General features: G+C 43.1%; 1 protein-coding gene across 16 annotated transcripts in view; it reads left to right on the top strand.

Moving 5' to 3' along the window:
- The window catches only part of FOXP1 (forkhead box P1), a 494548-nt gene that overhangs the window by 230801 nt on the left and 245581 nt on the right, over window positions 1–18166 (top strand). Inside the window, exon 1 of one of the 16 annotated variants that reach the window (XM_073351102.2) lies at window positions 17844–18164. The exons of the other annotated variants lie outside the window; for them this stretch is intronic. The gene's annotated coding sequence lies outside the window, so the exon portion shown is untranslated. Of the gene's footprint in view, window positions 1–17843; window positions 18165–18166 lie in introns of those variants that run through there. 16 annotated transcript variants of the gene reach the window in all.

Genomic DNA, 18166 nt, shown 5'->3' with positions numbered 1-18166 from the left:
TCATATGTTGCCACTAGTTGTGTCTGTACGTAATCCTTTCAGTATTTCTCCCCATATTAGTATAATCATGTCTCCACTTCTCTGTTTGGGCTACATCTGATGATCTTTTATGGTGTCTTTCTAACTGCTGCTGGAATAACCCTCTAATAGATGAAGAAATGCCATCTCAGCTAGTAAAGGCCTAACCCTAATATATTAATTGCATACTATCCTATCCGTCAGCTGTAGTCCAGCATCATATTTGTGAACATGCTTCTGAGGTGAGATTTCAGGTTTAACTAAGAATACGTGAAATTTGCTGAAAGGTAGTTTTGCTCCTGTCTAAAATTGGAAACACAGAGTGGAAGGTTAATAAGAGAACCTAGTGGTTAGACTAACATTTAGCCACCCAGCTGAGGAGGGTGAAGGAGCTGAGCCAAAACAATCAGAATAAATCCAATCAGATCACTGTAGGCATTCTTGTTTTCAAAGATGGTAGGAAATGGTTTTCTTAGAAAAATTGAATCAATTTTTTTTTAACTTTAAGAGCCAGTTTTCTGATCTCCTGTAAAGGTGACAAACTAATACCAGCATTGAATTTCTGGTCTCCCATTTTACTATTTTTTAATGAATTTCAGATTTTATATTAGTTGTCAAAATCTGTGTTTGCATTATTGCATGCTGCTTGCCTGGTTTAAAAGAATATATATAGATAGATAGATAGATAGATATACACACACACAGGCCTTGTTTTAGATTAAAGTGCAGGTGCTTTTGCCTATTGGTGGTCAGTTTTGCTTTCTTCTTTGTGTTTGTAGTGCTTCTGAATTTTTGTGAAGCCATTAGCATTAATGGGGATTTATGAGTGTAACGAGGAAAATAAACCTCAGCGTGTTTTACTTAATATTCCTTTGAAGTGAAATAAAGTTGTCCAGTTGGCCATATGCTGTGATTTTGCTGCTGTTTTGAGCAATTTTTTGACTCCTGCCTGGAACAGGAGTGTTTCTGAGTGAGGCTAGGATTAATCACTTTTTGGAATTTGTATTGCCTATATAGCTAGATATTACCTTTAAAAGTACTGGTGAGTTTCTGAACTATCTTTTTTAAGCAAGGAGCAACAAGTGCATGACACAAATGCACTCTGCACCTGCGAAGACTGTGCACCTGGATGGATAGTGAGGTATGGAATTAAATGACTTGAGTTACATGCACAGATACGTACCAGCAGAACCCCCATATCTGCCTGCCCTCTTTGTGGGACAAATACTTTGTTGGTCTAAATCAGCACAGCATTACTGACTTCAGTGATGCTGCACCAGTTTATACCCGCAGAGGATCTGGCCCTCCTTTTGTATGTATTGCCACATGGTACATCCACTAAGGTTTTATGGGAAAAGGCTGCCGCAACTATGTCGCAATAATATGACCAGCTATCCTCCACCAGAGGTGGAGCTTCTAGCCAAGCCCCACAAAGGATGAGTTCTGCCCCAGCATTTATTTAATCCTGAGACAGCATCTCAGCCTCAGGGACATGGGAGCACAGCAATGATGCATTAACCTTTTTGTTGCCCTTCACTGGGACTGAAAGTATGTCTCACTTATTCCCATCTGCTTTCTCTACCAAAAAGCAGGAAGTAAATGTACTTGGCTGACTTCGCTGCTGGCTGCTCACAGGGCTGGCACCAATTTCAGCAAATGGACAAAGCACCCAGTGTGTCCAGGAATTCATATCCAGGGGAGCAGAGGGGGCTGTGGTCTTAGCTGAATCAAAGTGAAACAAGAAAAAAAATCATGGCCCAGATCCTTAGTCCATCCATCATGTTTGTGCTGCTCCTTGGCAGCTAGGAACTTCCCTTGCATGTGAGGAATCACTGGCTACCATAGAGTCAGCATAGCTGGCTCTACACCTCAATCTGAGGCTTTGCTGGTGTACGGCAGGGAGCCTGTCTTGAGTGGGAGGGGGTGTGGACAGAGTGCTTTGCACACAAGTGAACCTAGGCAAGTGGAGTAACTCTAGTGGGCTGTTAGCACAGCCCTAACTTCAGCCAGAGGCTGAAATAAGCCCCCTTGTCACCTGTAGGATTGGGGAAATGCAAAGTTGGTCAGCCATTGGTTCTTCTCTCTTCCTGTGGTTATACATTGAATGCAACTTGTTTGGACCTAAAGATCTGAGCATATCTGTGTATTTTACGTCACTGTAGGTGTCTTCTCAGAGTTGGTTTGGAGGCTAGACACACAGATTCTGTACTTCTGTAAAATGAAGAACGAGTTAAAAACGCGTGAGAAATTCACTAAATATTTCAAAGCTTTTTCCTCCCGTATTTGATCAAAATTTTAAACTTTTTGTAATTATCTGACCATTTATTCTAAAATGTAATGAGGTTCAGACCAAATATTTATTGTCGCCATATGTCGGTATATAATGGCGCTAAAAGGTTGAAATGTTAAGTTAAAGGCTTTTTAACTTTTCACTGTCATTATCCATTCTGCTTATATTTTCTAGATCCTTGCATGCTCAGGAGTGTGTTCTGAGGTTTTCTTCTCCTCCCAGAGGAACTTGTGGGCAAGCTGGGCCTTCACCTTTGGGCCGGACTTAGATTTCCAGGGTGAAATCCTGTTGCCTTTGAAGTTAGTTGCAAAACTCCCAGTGACATCAGAACTTAATCCCTTATTTGGAAACCCTCCCCAGAGCACTCTGCCTCCAAGTGGAGCAAATGCCAGGATTCAGTCTTCTGCTTGCAGCACAACCATCAAAACTTCTGTGTGTGTGTGTGTTTGAGTTACAAACTTGTATCTTGAGTCTGGCTGGCTCTCTGTAATTTAGAGTTGCAGAAAATGTTCTCTCTGATGGCTTGGGAAAGATGGGTTTTGTAATTTGATTCCTTTTCCATGTTTTTCTTACTCTTCTGTTTGTTAACATCTTTCCTCATGTCCAGTTATGAGAGATGCAACCATGAAAGTTTACATGAAAATACATTCCTTTTCAAATGTTCTGTCCCTGTGATTCACTCTGCTCCTTTAAACTGAAGCCAGTTTCCATCCTATTTCATCCATTAGTGTTTGAATCGGTTTGGGAGGGAGGAGTGATACTTTGCTCCCCATCTAAATCCACCTTGTCATTTTCCATTTAAAATTTAATGCATTTATTGATTGGAACCAGCAGGTGTGACCAGCTAAGAAAGGGGTGTGTGTGAGGAGCCCACTGGATTAACCCCTACTTCCGTTCAAGCATTGAGCGTTTGAGTTCTCTGCCCTGTTCTGAATTTGGAATTGATCCTGTAAGCCCAATGTATAGAGAACACTCACTGCAGGACTGGGACCTTTGTCTAAAATTCCTGTTTATGTCCCTTGTATTATCATATGACTCATTTCCATTGTGGGCTAACTAGGTGACTTGATGATGGTTTTATGACAATCTTGGAAGTTATTCTGCTTTTATAGTTTTATAGTTACGCTATCTAGCAATCTGTTGACTTCTTTAATTCTTTCCTGGCTGTAATTTTAAAAGCTTACAGTTTGTTCCATGGTGACATTAAAAGACCTCTCATTATATCTTAATGCTATTTAATGCCAATTGGAGTCTGTATAGCAGACCTCAGGGGGTCTGCTCATCCCCTTCCACCAAACTTCGGACAGGTCAGTGATTTTTGGGTGCTTCATTTTTTAGATACCAAACTTGAGGCACCTGAAAGTGCCCTGATTATCAGAGGGTGGGTGGGTGCTGAGCACTGTCTGAAAATCAGGCCCCTCTAAAATATATCCAGCCAAGAACCCCAAAAACGGAGGAATTAGAATCCAGAAACTGAAGATCCAGCGCTAGCGACCAGGAGCAGCAAATAGAGGAGTTTTGTGAGGGAGTTCTCCAGGTGAAGGAGGAGCAATTATGTGACTCTTGGGTTGAGTTTGGTGTCTGTTTGTTGTTTTGTGTCTACTCACTTGTCAGTGTGCCTACTTGCTTGAAGTTTTATAGTGTGGTCTGTTTGGTGGATGGGGTGGCGGCTCTGGGTTGAGACTAGTGGTCAGCTAGGCAAGGCTGAGAGCTTCTTAATGAGAGTTTATCCCTCAATACTTTGATCACTAATCTCTTTAGGATCACTTGATGAGGGGGCAGGGCTAACTCAGGGAGAGCAGGGGTTTAAAAAGCCAGCTTGTAAGCAACCAGAGGAGCTGTAGAGACCAGGAGCAGTAAACAGGGGAGTTTTTTGAGGGAGTTTAGCGAGGGAGCAAGAGAGCCATATACACCCAACGTTTTCTGGATTTAGACCAATAACCCTCCTCTCCCTTAAAGAGGAGGGAAAAAAGTCTCACACACAACAAACAAACAAAACCCCTGCAAAGTAAAAATGAATGCAGGCAGAAGTCCAACAGCAGAGTGGAGGCTATCCAGTTTATTGCACTGAATGCAGCATGTATGATTACCTGCCTTGTGGGCACGTGGCATAGGTGTGCATTCAGCGCAAGCAACTCATGGCCTTCAGAGACCGAGGACAAGCTCATGAGACCAGAGTGGCTGAACTGGAGGAGCTAAGGCAGATGGGACTTTCCGGGACACAGCAGAGCTATCCCACCTCCAGTCTGACAGTCTTTGTGATGCCAAGGAGGGTGAAAGTCTGAGGGAAGGAGATTATCAAACTGGAGTGGAGCGAAACAATCCCAGTTGGGACCCTCCTTCCAGATGATGTCATGGTATCCTCTTGCACTGAAGGAGGAAATTCCGGTTATTAGGAAGAGGCAGGTAACAGTAATGGAAAATTTGATTTTTAGAAATATGGATAGTTGGGTTTGTGATGACCAGGAGAACCTCATGGTGAATTGCCTGCCAGGTGTGAAGGTCGCAGACCTCTCGAGACAGCTCTACAGACTTTGTGTGCAGTGCTGGGGAGGAGCCAGTGGTCATGGTATAGAGGGACCAGTGACGTATGGAAAGGTAGGAGGGAGGGTCCTGGAAGCCAAATTTAGGCTGCTATGTAAGAGATTAAAGGGCAGCCCTGGACCCTGGCAGGGCGGCCCGGCCCTGTGGTCCCTGGGGAGGACCCGGGCGGGGCGGCCCGGCTTGGACCTGTGGCAGCTGGGGTGCCCCTCCCCGAATCTGGGTGGAGCAGAATGGAGCTGTAGGGACTGGGGGAGGGGCACCTGTCCTGTGGTCCCAGCCCCGGAGCTGCCACGGCAGGGAGAGGTGCCTGTCCCCAGAGCCCTCATCCCCCGCTGGAGCCTTCATACCCTGCACCCCAACCCTCTGCCCCAGTCCTGAGCGCCCTCCCACACTCTGAAGCCCTCGGTCCCACACCCACCACCTGAATTTTGTTATGTGCGCTAATATGAAGGTGATATGTCATGCATCACCTCCATATTGGTGCACCTAACAAAAATTAATTCTGCACATGGTTGGGAAAAATCAGAGGGAACACTGTGGGGGAGTGGCACTATATGTGAAAGGAAGCAGAGTCAAATATAGCAAAAATCTTAAATGAATCACAGTGCCATAGAATCTCTATGAACAAAAATTCCATTCTTGAACAGTAAGAGTATAGCTGTAAGAATATACTACCGATCACCTGACCAGGGTAGTGACAGTGATTGTGAACTGCTCAGGGAGATCAGAAAGTCTACAAAACAGAAAACCCAATAATAATGGGGGATTTCAGCTATCCTTATGTTGACTGGGAACATGCCCCCTCAGGGCTGGATGTAAAGATAAAATTTCTAGATACCATTAATGACGGCTTCTTGGAGCAGTAGGTCATGGATCCCATAAGGGGAAAGGGAATTCTTGATTTAGTTCTAATGCTGCACAGGAGCTGGCCCAAGAGGTCAATATAGCTGAACTGCTTGGTAATATTGACCATAATGTAACTAAATTTAACATCCTTGTAGGGGTGAAAACACCAAGGAAACCCACCACGGTAGCATTTAACTTCAGAAAGGGGAGCTATACAAAAGCAAGGATGCTAGTTCAATTGAAATTAAAAGGAACAGTTACAAGAGTGAAATGCCTGCAAGCATTAAAAAACATCACAATAGAGACTCCAACTGAATGTATATCCCAAATTAAAAACAACCCCCCTCCCAAAAAACAAACAAACAAAAAAAAAAACAGGAGTACCAAAAAATGGCACCGTGGCTAAACAGAGTAAAAGAGGTGGTTAGAGACAAAGACATCCAGTTTTTAAAAGAAATTAAATCTTGCTGGGGAAAATAGAAAGAAACATAAACTCTGGCAAGTCAAGTGTAAGAGTATAATTAGGCAGCTCAAAAAAGAATTTGAGGAGCAACTAGCAAAAGATTCAAAAACTAACAGCAAAATTTTTTTTTACATACATGAGAAGCAGGAAGCCTGCCAAACAATCAGTGGGGCCACTGGATGACTGAGGTGCTAAAGGAGAACTGATGGAAGATCAGGCTGTTGCAGAGAAGCTAAATGAATTCTTTGGATTGGTCTTCGCTGCAGAGGATGTGAGGGAGATTTCCACACCTGAGCCATTCTTTTTAGGTGACAAATCTGAGAAGCTGTCCCAGATTGAGGTTGTCAGTAGGGGAGGTTTTGGAACAAAACAATCAATTAATTATTAAACCGTAATAATACCAGGACCAGATGGTATTCACCCAAGAGTTCCGAAGGAACTAAAATATGAAATTGCAGAACTACTAACTGTGGTATGTAACCTCTCTCTTAAATCAACCTCTGCACCAACCTACTAGAGGGTAGCTAATAGAACACCTATTTTTAAAAAAAGGCTCCAGAGGCAACCCTGGAAATTACAGACCAGTAAGTCTGACTTCAATAACAGGCAAATTGGTTGAAACTATAGGAAAGAACAGAATTATCAGATACATAGATGACCACGATATGTTGGGGAGGAGTCAACACTGCTTTTGTAAAGGAAAATCATGCCTCACCAAGCTATTATAATTCTTTGAGGGGGTCAACAACCATGTCGACTAGGGTGATCCAGTAGATATAGTATACTTGAAAACGTCTTTGCAAGGTTCCTCACCAAAGGTTCTTAACCAAAGTAAGGAGTCATGGGATCAGAGGGTAGGTCATCTCATGGATCAATATCTGGTTAAAAGATGGGAAACAAAGGGTATGAATAAATGGTCAGTTTTCACAGTGGAGAGGGGTAAATAGCAGGGTCCCCCAAAGGTCTGTGCTGGGACTAGTGCTGTTCAACATATTCATAAATGATCTGGAAAAAGGAATAAACAGTGAGGTGGCAAAGTCTGCAGATGGTACAAAATTACTCAAGATAGTTGAGTCCAAAGCAGATTGCAAAGAGTGACAAAGGGATCTCACAAAACTGGGTGACTGGTCAACAAAATGGTTGATGAACTTCAGTGCTGATAAATGCAAAGTAATGAACATTGGAAAACATAATCTCAACTACACATACAAAATGTTGGGGTGTAAATTAGCTGTTACCACTCAAGAAAGAGATCTTGGAGTCATTGTGGATAGTTCTCTGAAAACATCTGCTTAATGTGCAGCAGCAGTCAAGAAAGCGAATGTTAGGAACCATTAGAAAAAGGATAGATAATAAGACAGAATATATCATCATGCCACGATATAAATCCATGATACGCCCACACCTTGAATACTGCATGCAGTTCTGGTCGCCCCAGCTCAAAAAAGATATCTTAAGAGTTGAAAAACGTAAGAGAAAAGCTACAAACATGACGAGGGGGATGAAACAGCTTCCGTATGAGGAGAGATTTAAAAGACTGGGGCTGTTCAGCCTGGAAAAGGGATGACTGAGGTCAGATATGATAGAAGTCTATAAAATCATGAGTGAGATGGAGAAAGTGAATAAGGAAGTATTATTTACCCCTTCACATAATACACGAACAAGGGGTCACCCGGTGAAATTAATAGGCAGCAGGTTTAAAAGAAACAGAAGGACGTACTTGTTCACACAGCACACAGCCAAAATGTGGAACTCATTGCCACTGGATGTTGCAAAGGCCAAAAGTATAACTGGGTTCAAAAAAGAATTAGATAAGTTCATGGAAGATAGGTCTGTTCGTATCTGTTAGCCAAGATGGCCAGGGATGCAACCCCATGCTCTGTGTATCCCTGAACCAGTAGTTCTCAACCTTTCCAGACTGCTGTACCCCTTTCAGGACTCTGAAGCCTAAGTCTCTCCCCCCCCCCCGGAGTTGAATGATGTAATTTAGCTGCGTGGGGCCCCCTGTCCCTGGGCAGTTGCCCTGCTTGCCACCCACTAATGCTGCCCCTACACTTGCAACCCCCCTAAACCCATCCTGTGACCACCAGTTGAAAAACATTGATCTAGATGAGTTGTGTCCCCTGGAACGGAGGTTTTCAACCTTTTTCTTTCTGAGCCCCTTACTCCCCCCAACATGCTATAAAAACTCCATGGCCCACCTGTGCCACAGTAACTGGTTTTCTGCATATAAAAGCCAGGGCCAGTGTTAGGGGGTAGCAAGCAGGGCAATTACCTGGGGCCCCATTCCACAGGGGCCTCCACGAAGCTACATTGCTCAGGCTTTAGCTTCAACCCCGGGTGGCGGGGCTCAGGGACCTGGGCTTCAGCCCCATGCAGTGGGGCTTTGGCTTTCTGCCCTGTGCCCCAGTGAGTCTAATGTTGGCCCTGCTTGGAGGCCCCCCTGAAACCTGCTTGCGGCCCTCTAGCGGGCCCCAGGCCCCTGGTTGAGAACTGCTGCCCTGTAGGACCTCTGCGTACTTCCAGGGGTATGCATACCCTAGCTGAGAATCACTGCCCTAAACCCCTGACTGCCAGAAGCAGGGTCTGGATGATGGGATGGATCACTTGCTAAATTGCCCCTGTTCCCTTCACACACTCTGAAGCGTCTGGCACGGGCCACTGTTGGGAGACAGGATACTGGGATAGATGGATCATTGGTCTGACCCAGTATGGCTGTTCTTTTGTTTAGAATTGCTAGTCTATTCAGAAAACATTTTCTTACATAGTCAGTCATTTGTTGTTAGCAGATACAATTTTTTTAAATGTTTTATGTGGAATTTCTTTGCCTTACAACAAAGGACCTGATCCCACTCCAGTTGAAGTCCATGGCAAACCTCACAGTGACTCCAAGAAAACTTAAGATCAGTCCCATAATAATTTGTTTGGTTTCTTTTGCTTCTAGAAAGCACTTATCCTCTGCCTACAAATGATTTAAATGCCAATTGCCCTGTGGCACATGACCATCTCGTTTAGGCTAAAACCTGGGCTTTTTCAAAATATAGTTTGGTGCCATCTCCCCAGGTTGGCTAAAACATGTTTAAAAACCTTATTGGCTGGAACCATGTGCAGACTGAGTTGAAATACGGTTTCTAATCTCTGTTTCCAACCCAGCCCAGATGAGGCCACTATAAACTAACATATTATAGGCCAAAACCATTCCAAATAGTTGGTGTGGGAAATAGGGACGGTGTAGTTGAAAAAAAAAAAGGCATATAAATTAAGCCAGGTGTAAAGGACAACTAAAAGTATAGCCAGAAGCCAAGGTAATGTTTGGTATCTGACTGTACTATGCAGGAGTAGCTACGTCAGGACGTTTCCATATTCTGCAACACTTTATTATTAATAGCATTTTTTATTTCTAACATGGTAGCACCTAATAACCCCAAACAAAAACTGGGTCCCATTGTACTAGGGACTGTAAAACCCCCCTCCCTCACCCCCACCAAATAACAAAGATAATCCCTGTCCCGGGGAGTTTTCCCCAACTAATCAGCATTTGCAGGGAAAATAATTTCCACTCCTCAACCGTATTTCCTTATGAAATTGCAACATGGCTGGACTTTTTCCTCTTTTCCTAGACTCTTGTGTCTCGAAACATCTAAAATTATCAAAACAATTGCAGTGGGGGAAGGAAGAGAGGAGGGGGAGATCACAACTGATGTGAGCCTGTGGTAACTGTCCTCTATCTCGATGCTCCAATTTTGTTGGGTCTTTAAGACGCAATTCCTAATGGTATCGAGACTTCTTGGTAGTTCAGGGGAAATTTCAGCAGTGGGCATGTTTGGTATATGCAGCTCCTCCCTTCCCCATGCCATATTCTCTGTGTGTGTGTGTGTGTGTTTGCACGCATGCACTTTCAAGGGTTTCATTGCACTTAATTAACTGATGTGTTTGAAAGACACTCCTAGCTCTGTTTCACTTGGCAGGTGTGTCCACTTGGTGAGTCCTTCCAAGTTCATTTGGAGTTGGACTTGCCGCTTCTCTTGCACTTGCAGCTATTTGTAAGATATGGACAGGGCGGATAGGTTACAGTTTATGCAACTGTGGATTGCTCTAACACAGCATTTGACATTGATATGGTGCCTCTCATCTCAAGGAGATCATAAAATAACTTATACACTGTACAACCGTATTGATATGCACACAGCCTTTAGGATGCAGTGGGGTTCAGGTAACGGTGGTGTGTTGCACTGAAGCACTAGAAGGTCACATTGTGGCCAGGAATACGAGGGCAAGATCCTACTGTTACAAAAAGTGCCATGGGATCTGTAATAATAATTATTTCTCTAGCGTCTTTCATTCATGGATCATAGTGCTCTGAAAAGCAATAATGAATTAAGCTTCACAACACCCTTGTGAGGTTGTATTTTCTCCACTTAACAGATGGAGAAACTGAGGCACACAGAGGTTGACTGACTTGCTCAAAATCACACAGAAACTCTCAGGAAGAGATGGGAGTAGATCCCAGGGGTGAAATCCTGGCTCCATTTGACATCAGTGCCAAAACTCCCACTGCCTTCAGAGAGGCCAGAATTTCACCCTAGATTTCTAGACTCTGTGTGTTGAAGGTTAAAATCTTGTAGTTAAGGCACAAGTCCACACACTGTGGATAGGAACTTAACTTTTAAGGTGTCATATGAAAGATCATCACAAAGTAAACAGCATGAAACTTAATTTATCTCCTCATACACATGAAGAGCTATGTCGACCCTGATGGGATCTGTGGTTTGAGGGAGTCTAGGTATTTAAAACGTGATGCTTAGGCTACTAAACCATCCCCTGCAGCTTTCCTTGCTGCATAAGATATGAAGAAATCTCCTGTCCTGCAAAAACAGATATTAAATTGGATACTCTTTCACCCTTCCTTGATAAGACTTGCTGTGGAGATATGCAGGGAAATGGAATGCTGCTTTGGAAGAAAATATATTTGAATGTAACATAAAAATGGGTGAGATAGGAGGATTTTCGGTGGTTGGTAGCAGTACTCTCCTCAGTGAGTTACTGAAAATGCAACTTTTCCTGTAGTTTTTGTGCTAGATTGTGAATAAAAATGGTGGTGATTTGATGAAGCATTTGGTGTCTCACTGTAAGTTGGTCAAGAGTGACTTTTAAATCACCCAAATGAAATACTGTATTATCATGAACAGTACTATCTAACTGTTAAGTATGCCACTGGTTATCATAAGAACAGGTTCCTTCAGAGCTCTCTCCAACCAAAAATGTTCTTTGCATGTGTTGGGGGCACAGAGTGTTCATGAGGTCTCACAGCTCTACACCCACAAATACTCCAACTGGGAATGCCATTGTGGGTTGTTCCTGCTACTCATGGTGTACGACTACATGGCCTTTAGCAACAATATCACGGGGCGATTCTGCTGAGCTCAGGGGAACTCTTTGAAATCTTTATATAGGGTGCGTTCTGAGTTGATTGACAAGCAACAAAGCAAGGGAGTTTTGAAGAGGAAATTGGGATTGGCAAAAATTCTACATACAGTCACATGGCTCAAGGCTGTAGTATCCTCAAGTAAATGTGGGAAGCCTATCAAATAACTTTTTCACATGGGGGAAAAAACAATGTATTTTCCTCCCTAACCTCATTCTGAGGAATGGCTGAACCATTTTGCAAAATTTTTCCCCAAAATATTCAGCCTGAGGCATACAACTTTGGCATTGAAAATTTCAGCCCAAAGATGCTCAAAATTATAAGCAGCTGAAAACCGAGACTCAGAATCTTGGGTTTAATTCCAGGCTCAGGAGGGAAGTTTGCTCTAGTGGACACAGACTCTTCTGACCATTCTACCTAGGTTTGACTCCCTTCTGCCCCATCGCCTCCAACCTGTCCCTGTCCCAGTCCTGTCTCTTCCCCATCCCCTAGTTCCTTCTCCCACTCACATTTTACTTGTCTACCTCAGACTCTACTACACAGGTTTATAGCTCTAGTCCCTGTCTTTTAGCCCAGCCATTCTTAGTCCCCTCCCGCTAGCTCCTCTGGCTCTCTGTCCAATCACACTCCCACTTCCAGTCTTTATCCCTCTCCACACCCAGTTCCAAACTCCTTGATCAGCATGTGCCGCTTTCGCCGCCTCATCTGGTCTGTCTTTTCTCCCCCTTCCCCAGACGCTCCCAGTCCTAGTCTCCTTGTCCAGGTTCCTTATCCAATCTCAGTCTTCCAAACAATCTCCCCTTTCCTGGCTCCTTCCCCCAGGCTCTTTGCCTGGTGAGTTCCAGTTCTTCCCCCATACTGATCCCCGTTCTTACTCTCCACATCTAGCCAGTCCCATTCCCTTGGGTCCAGTCTCATTGCCCCCTTCCCACTCGGTTTCCCTTAGCAGCTTCCAGTGTCAGTCTCACTCCCAGCTCATGGAAAACTTCAGCCCAAATGGTTAACTTTGGCAAAGTTATAAGTAAGCCTAAGATTATGTCACGGAGGTCATAGAATCTGTGACTTCCAGAGACCGCTGTGACATTTTCGGCTTCAACCCCTGGGCGGTGGGGCTGGAGCCAGTCAGCCAGCGGGGGCCCTGGAGCTCTCAGCCACTGTGGGTGGAGGGGCCCCCCACAACTCCCAGCCACTGGCCCCGGAGCTCTGAGCTAAAGCGGGGAGACCCTGCAACTCCAAGCCACTGATCTTGGAGCTCTGAGCTGTGGTGGGGGGACCCCGGAGCTCTCAGCCATGGGCCCTGGAGCTCTGGCTGTGGGTAGTGGGGAATCCCCGCGACTCCGAGCTGCCGCGGCCAGCTGGGGGGAACCCCAGCGCTCTCAGGCACGACGGGTGGTAGGGGACCCTGAATCTCTGAACTGCCGCGGATGCCTGGAGGACCCTGGAGCTGCAGCAGCAGAGGGTGCTGGACCACGCCCCCACCCCGCGCGCACACACATACGCACATGCACATTTTGTCACAATTATTTTTAATAAATGTCAGGGACAGGTCACAGGCTTCTGTGAATTTTTGTTTATTGCCCGTGACCTGTCCATGACTTTTACTAAAAATAACCGTGACAAAAATCTTAACCTTAGTTATAAGTGAATAAAAACAGGTCTTATAATGGGAAGCATCAGACAAGCTTATTGCTACCAGCACCGCCTATCATGCAAACCACACACGCAGCGAGGGAGTGTGGGTATGTCTAAAGAGAGAGAGTGCATGACATACATGTGTATAATAATAAAGTAATGTTACATTGTAATTCCATATGTAATGGAAGTCTTTCCCCTCACATCAAAGTCAGGAGGCCCCAACCCTGTCAAGGACTATCTGCTTTGATGCCACTCTGATATAAAACTGGTCTGGGGCAAGAAGAGAATGACGGGAAGGTTTTTCTTTTCCTTTTTAAATGATGGCAAATGACATGATACAGAGTTGCAGACAGTTATACTGCTGCAGTGATCCCCCACTCCTGAGAGCTGAATTTCCTCAAATTGGTTCCACAGCACTTTCAAGGTGTGTAATAAATGCCAATGTTCCATGCTGCTGTTACTGCATGACCATGTCAGGTGGTCGACCTTCACCAGTTTAGGAGAGAGAAATTTTGTGCAGATTGTTAAATCCAGGGTGAATACTTGCAGTTGTGTTTGTTGTTTAACACTCCTATGTATTTCCATATTAATTAATATAATTAAGTTGTTACAGCTGTGCATTGGTTCTCCTGCATTCACCCATTGTCAAGGAGCCTCCATTTGACAGCTGTAAGTATTTACAGCATAGAGCAATGGGCCTTGCAGTCATTTCTCCACATCAATAGTAATCTTAACTCTTCCTCCTAAACTGAAACATTCATTAAACTTTTATCTCAATAGGAAAGCTTCGTGTTTTCTTGACAGAACAGATTCTGAGGCAACTAATTTATTACCACAATTTAAGAAACAGACGTCTGTCTGACACGTGCGATGTAGTTCAATAGGTCGCTAGTGACATCATCCTTAAAAACACTATCCTCACACACTGTGCATTTTGGGTAGAAGCTTTTTATTTATAGTTGGTCATTACAATTGAGATCAAATATTTACGTTCACGTCAGATTAGGTTAAAATGTGAATCTGAAAGCGAAATTTCTGTAACCACGATACGTTTTGAAAAGTGTGCTATTCATATGTGGCTGTTTTATAGAAATTATGTGAAAACATGATAGGCCAAATGGTATAATCATTTAATGTATTAGTTTTTCACTCCTGGAGCCCTACCTTCACAACTGGTTCCAGTCACAAGATTTTGAAAGATTTGAAAGGGGAAAAGATTTTGATTTCTTCTTGGCCCCAACTGGCATTTTATCCTCATCCTGGGACAGCTGTGTGTTTTAACCCATTTAGGGAGTCTCTGATTGGGATAGGCTAGCACGGGGCTAGCTGGGATGTTTTCAAGGCAGGAATTCAGGTGAATTGGCACAGTTGTGTTGGGAAGCACAGACACTACCCAGCATCTAGCACACTGGTGTTCTTGTCCATGAATGGGGCTCCTATGTGCTATGGTAATACAACAAGTAGTAATGAATGATCATATACTGACTAGCTTTCATGAGAACTAAAGTTCATACCAATTCACCCCTGAATTAAAAATAAAAATACAGGCAAATTATATTGATTTTTGGGTGGTAGGAGCACTAGGGCTTTCAAGACATTAAGATTGGTGTTGCCCTTTCATTGGACCAGATTCTGAATGGTCTTTTCCTAGAGTAAGGTGCCAATCAATGGGAATTAAGGCATCTGAACCTGGTCCATTGTAAACAGCATGGGAGGACCCAACTTCTGTAGGGAAAATGTATAGAAAGTGGCATACGCAGTTGCACTCTAGCATGACTTCTAAATCACATTCAGTGCACTCTGTCATAAAGCACAGCAGGCATGTCTTAAAAGGGAAAACAAATGTGTGCAGCAGAAACAGGCGATCCCTTCGGAGAATCTTGCATTGTGGTGGATGTCAATATGTGTGCCATACCCCATGAACAGTCTGAGCACTTCGCCGTCTGCAATGAGACCTACCCTCCAACAGCAGGCTCTGTGAGCTTGAAAGGTTAAAATCGGACATGTCCAATGTAAAGCAGGGTTGCTGCAGACAGTATTAACTTGCACTGTTTTTTTGTGTTTCTGAAGTTGGTTACACTAGTTTGACAGGATCTAGAGTACTTGCTGATTTCCTAGTTTCCTCCCACCTCCCTGCATGCCACACCCTCTTTGTGGTGTCTGTGGATCCGTTGCAAATGTGTGTGCAGCGGCTGCTTCTTTGGGTATAGTGTCATGTCACATAATTATATTGAGCCAGCACTAGGGATTTTTCAGGCACTATTAGAAATTAATTGCAACACAGCAGCAACCCTACCATGTCTCTAGATTGTCTTAGAGAGACAAAGTGGTTGAGGTAATATTGTTTATTGGACTAACGTCTGTTGGTGACAGAGAGAAGCTTTTCAGTTTACCAGGAGAAGTCGGTCCAATAAAAGATATCACCTCACCTACCTGGCCCCTCTAATATCTTGGGACTGACATGGCTGCAACAATACCTCATACATCTTTACAATCTGTTATTCTTTAGCTGCTTTTTTTGTTCACCATCTCACCTGCAAAACACTTCTGTGCGCTCTCTCTTCCCATCCTGCCGGCATTTTCTCACCTGGCCTCTGATGGCAAGTAGATCTTCTCATAGCCACCGTCAACAGCATTCTAGGAGTCAGATGGCAAAGGTGGTGAAAGAGTATTGATACTGGAACTTTTCCCATACCCACCTTCTCTGCAGAATAGCCCGTGATGCATCAGGTTTTCCCCTTCAGTAGCGTGTGATTTTAAAACTGCATTTTCAGTGTGGGTTTCCAGCATAGTAGTGCCAAATGCTACAACACCAGGTGACATAATACTCTTTTTCTCTGTTTTGGGAAAGAAAAAAATACTCCACAACCATTTGCAATGGAGCTGCTGTTTAATAACTGTAATGAAAATGACTTTTGAACAAATCATATATAATAAGTTTGCTGTATTGCACAGTATTCTTTCTAAATATTAGATTTTTTTTTCCAGATCCTACTGCTAAGATCACTGGCCTATTTCAATTTTTATTGAAACAAATAAACCCAATAAAAACACTTATGCTGAGAGCTGAAGCTCCACAATAAAAAAAAAAATCATTGTGTTGAATTCATTGATTTATTTATTTACTTCAACTGGAAAATTGAGTATTGTGTTAATGTATTTTATAAGAATCACACTGCTCGATGAAATGGCTAATTTATTTTAGCGTATACATAAATAGCTAGCAATTTTCAGTGAGACAGGCTAATGAAAATGATGCTATGAAATTGTCTAGGCTATGAGGAGTGATGGAGTCAAGTTATTATTGGTTGAGTGCTAAGACGTAGTGAACTGGCCATCATGTCTTTGAACTTTTGAACTGCTACTTGTTTGTGTGATTTATTGATTTTGATATCTCTGTGTTAAGTTCGACTTTTTTTCTTTGAAGAGGCAGCACGGATAAGTATCTTATGCTGTGTAATTTTATAGTTGCTTGGGTTAAAAAAATTGTTAAAGAATTTTAAGGTTCCATATGTTGAGAGAGAGAGAGAGAAGTGTATATGTCGTTAGAAGTCAACGCTAAGTGTGATTTGGCAATACAAGTGCGTATTGTGTTTGTAAGGGAAATCTGCCTGTGTTCTAAATTGTATGTCTAATTTCATACCAACTTTATTTCCCCTATCTACCTTAGCCTCCTCCCACCCCACCAATCTATTTTATCATCCTGCTGCCTGGTACAGGGAAAGCATCCGTGATCTCTTTTGTCAGCTTCTTTTCAGAGGAGCACTGCATTTTTCCCATTGTTCAACAACTGATGTTGACTGGTAGTGCAAAACACTTAAACAACCTCATGTTGGTTTGCTTTGCAGGACAACCGCTCCAAAGAGCGGCCTCTTACCTAATTCATGAAGACATGGAAACTTGTTTCATATTACAGCTGTGACTCCCTGCCCAAGCTGGCTACTACTACTGAGACTTAACACACGTTCTACATCAGTAGTTCTCTTCACATGCTAATCCTTTAGTGTGGTGAGATACTGTGCTGGCTGTTCTTGGCAATTCGTTTAGTATCTAGAATTGAAGTATGAAAATAACATTGCTTGGTCTAAAGTATTTTTTGTACTGCAGAACTCTTATCCTGACTGTGGCTGTATAGGAACCTTTACATGGCAAGCACTTCGAGCTCTGTTTTTGATTGAATAGAATAATTTGACACCTGCATTTTGCAATTTGATTCAAGTGCTTTATCCTGCATTTTCAGAGCTTTAAAACTAGCGAACTTGCAGGACTTAGCACAACTAGCCTCTACAGTTAGTGACTTTGCAAAATGTGGTTGGACTTCACTAATCCACTTATTTTCTGCTTTAAAATATACATTTGAAATCATATTTTTAGCATCCAAATGTCTTCCATAATTCAGCTGGAGGTCTCAGAAGTCTAGGTGTGTATTTTTCATGATTAAACTTGACATGTCTTCATTTAGATGTTAAATAGCTTTTTTTTCCCTGTGACTAAAAACATTCTCAAAAATCTCGCAGTGAGAAATTTGGAAGCTAGGAACACTTTTTTTTTTTTATCCTCCTTTTTTCTTTAAAGAAGGCTTGTTTAAACTAGAAAACAAAACTAGTGGGAAGGCTAAAAACAGGACTGACACCAACACCATTAGCTGAAAAAAAAATTTCCATTTCATTGCAACTATGTTATTGTTTACTTTACCATACACATCCTAATATGGTTACCTCCCTGTCAAAGCGGCCGAGCCAGGGGCTGAGGGGCCCCCTCAGGGAGAAGCTTCTAACTGCTTCTCAGACAATAAGAAACAAACGGCACAACTCCACAAAAGGCTTCCCGGAAAATAAGTGTCAAATAAATCCTAAAGAACTCTTCCTTCTGACACACAGCTCTGTATATGTAAACCTGCTTTATACCATGCTGCCCAAACTGAGCTGCGTTTGTTTGGAAATGT

The sequence above is a fragment of the Lepidochelys kempii genome, chromosome 7 (assembly GCF_965140285.1).
Source record: "Lepidochelys kempii isolate rLepKem1 chromosome 7, rLepKem1.hap1, whole genome shotgun sequence".
NCBI lineage: Eukaryota > Metazoa > Chordata > Testudines > Cheloniidae > Lepidochelys > Lepidochelys kempii.
This window is presented reverse-complemented; position numbering and strand designations above follow the sequence as displayed.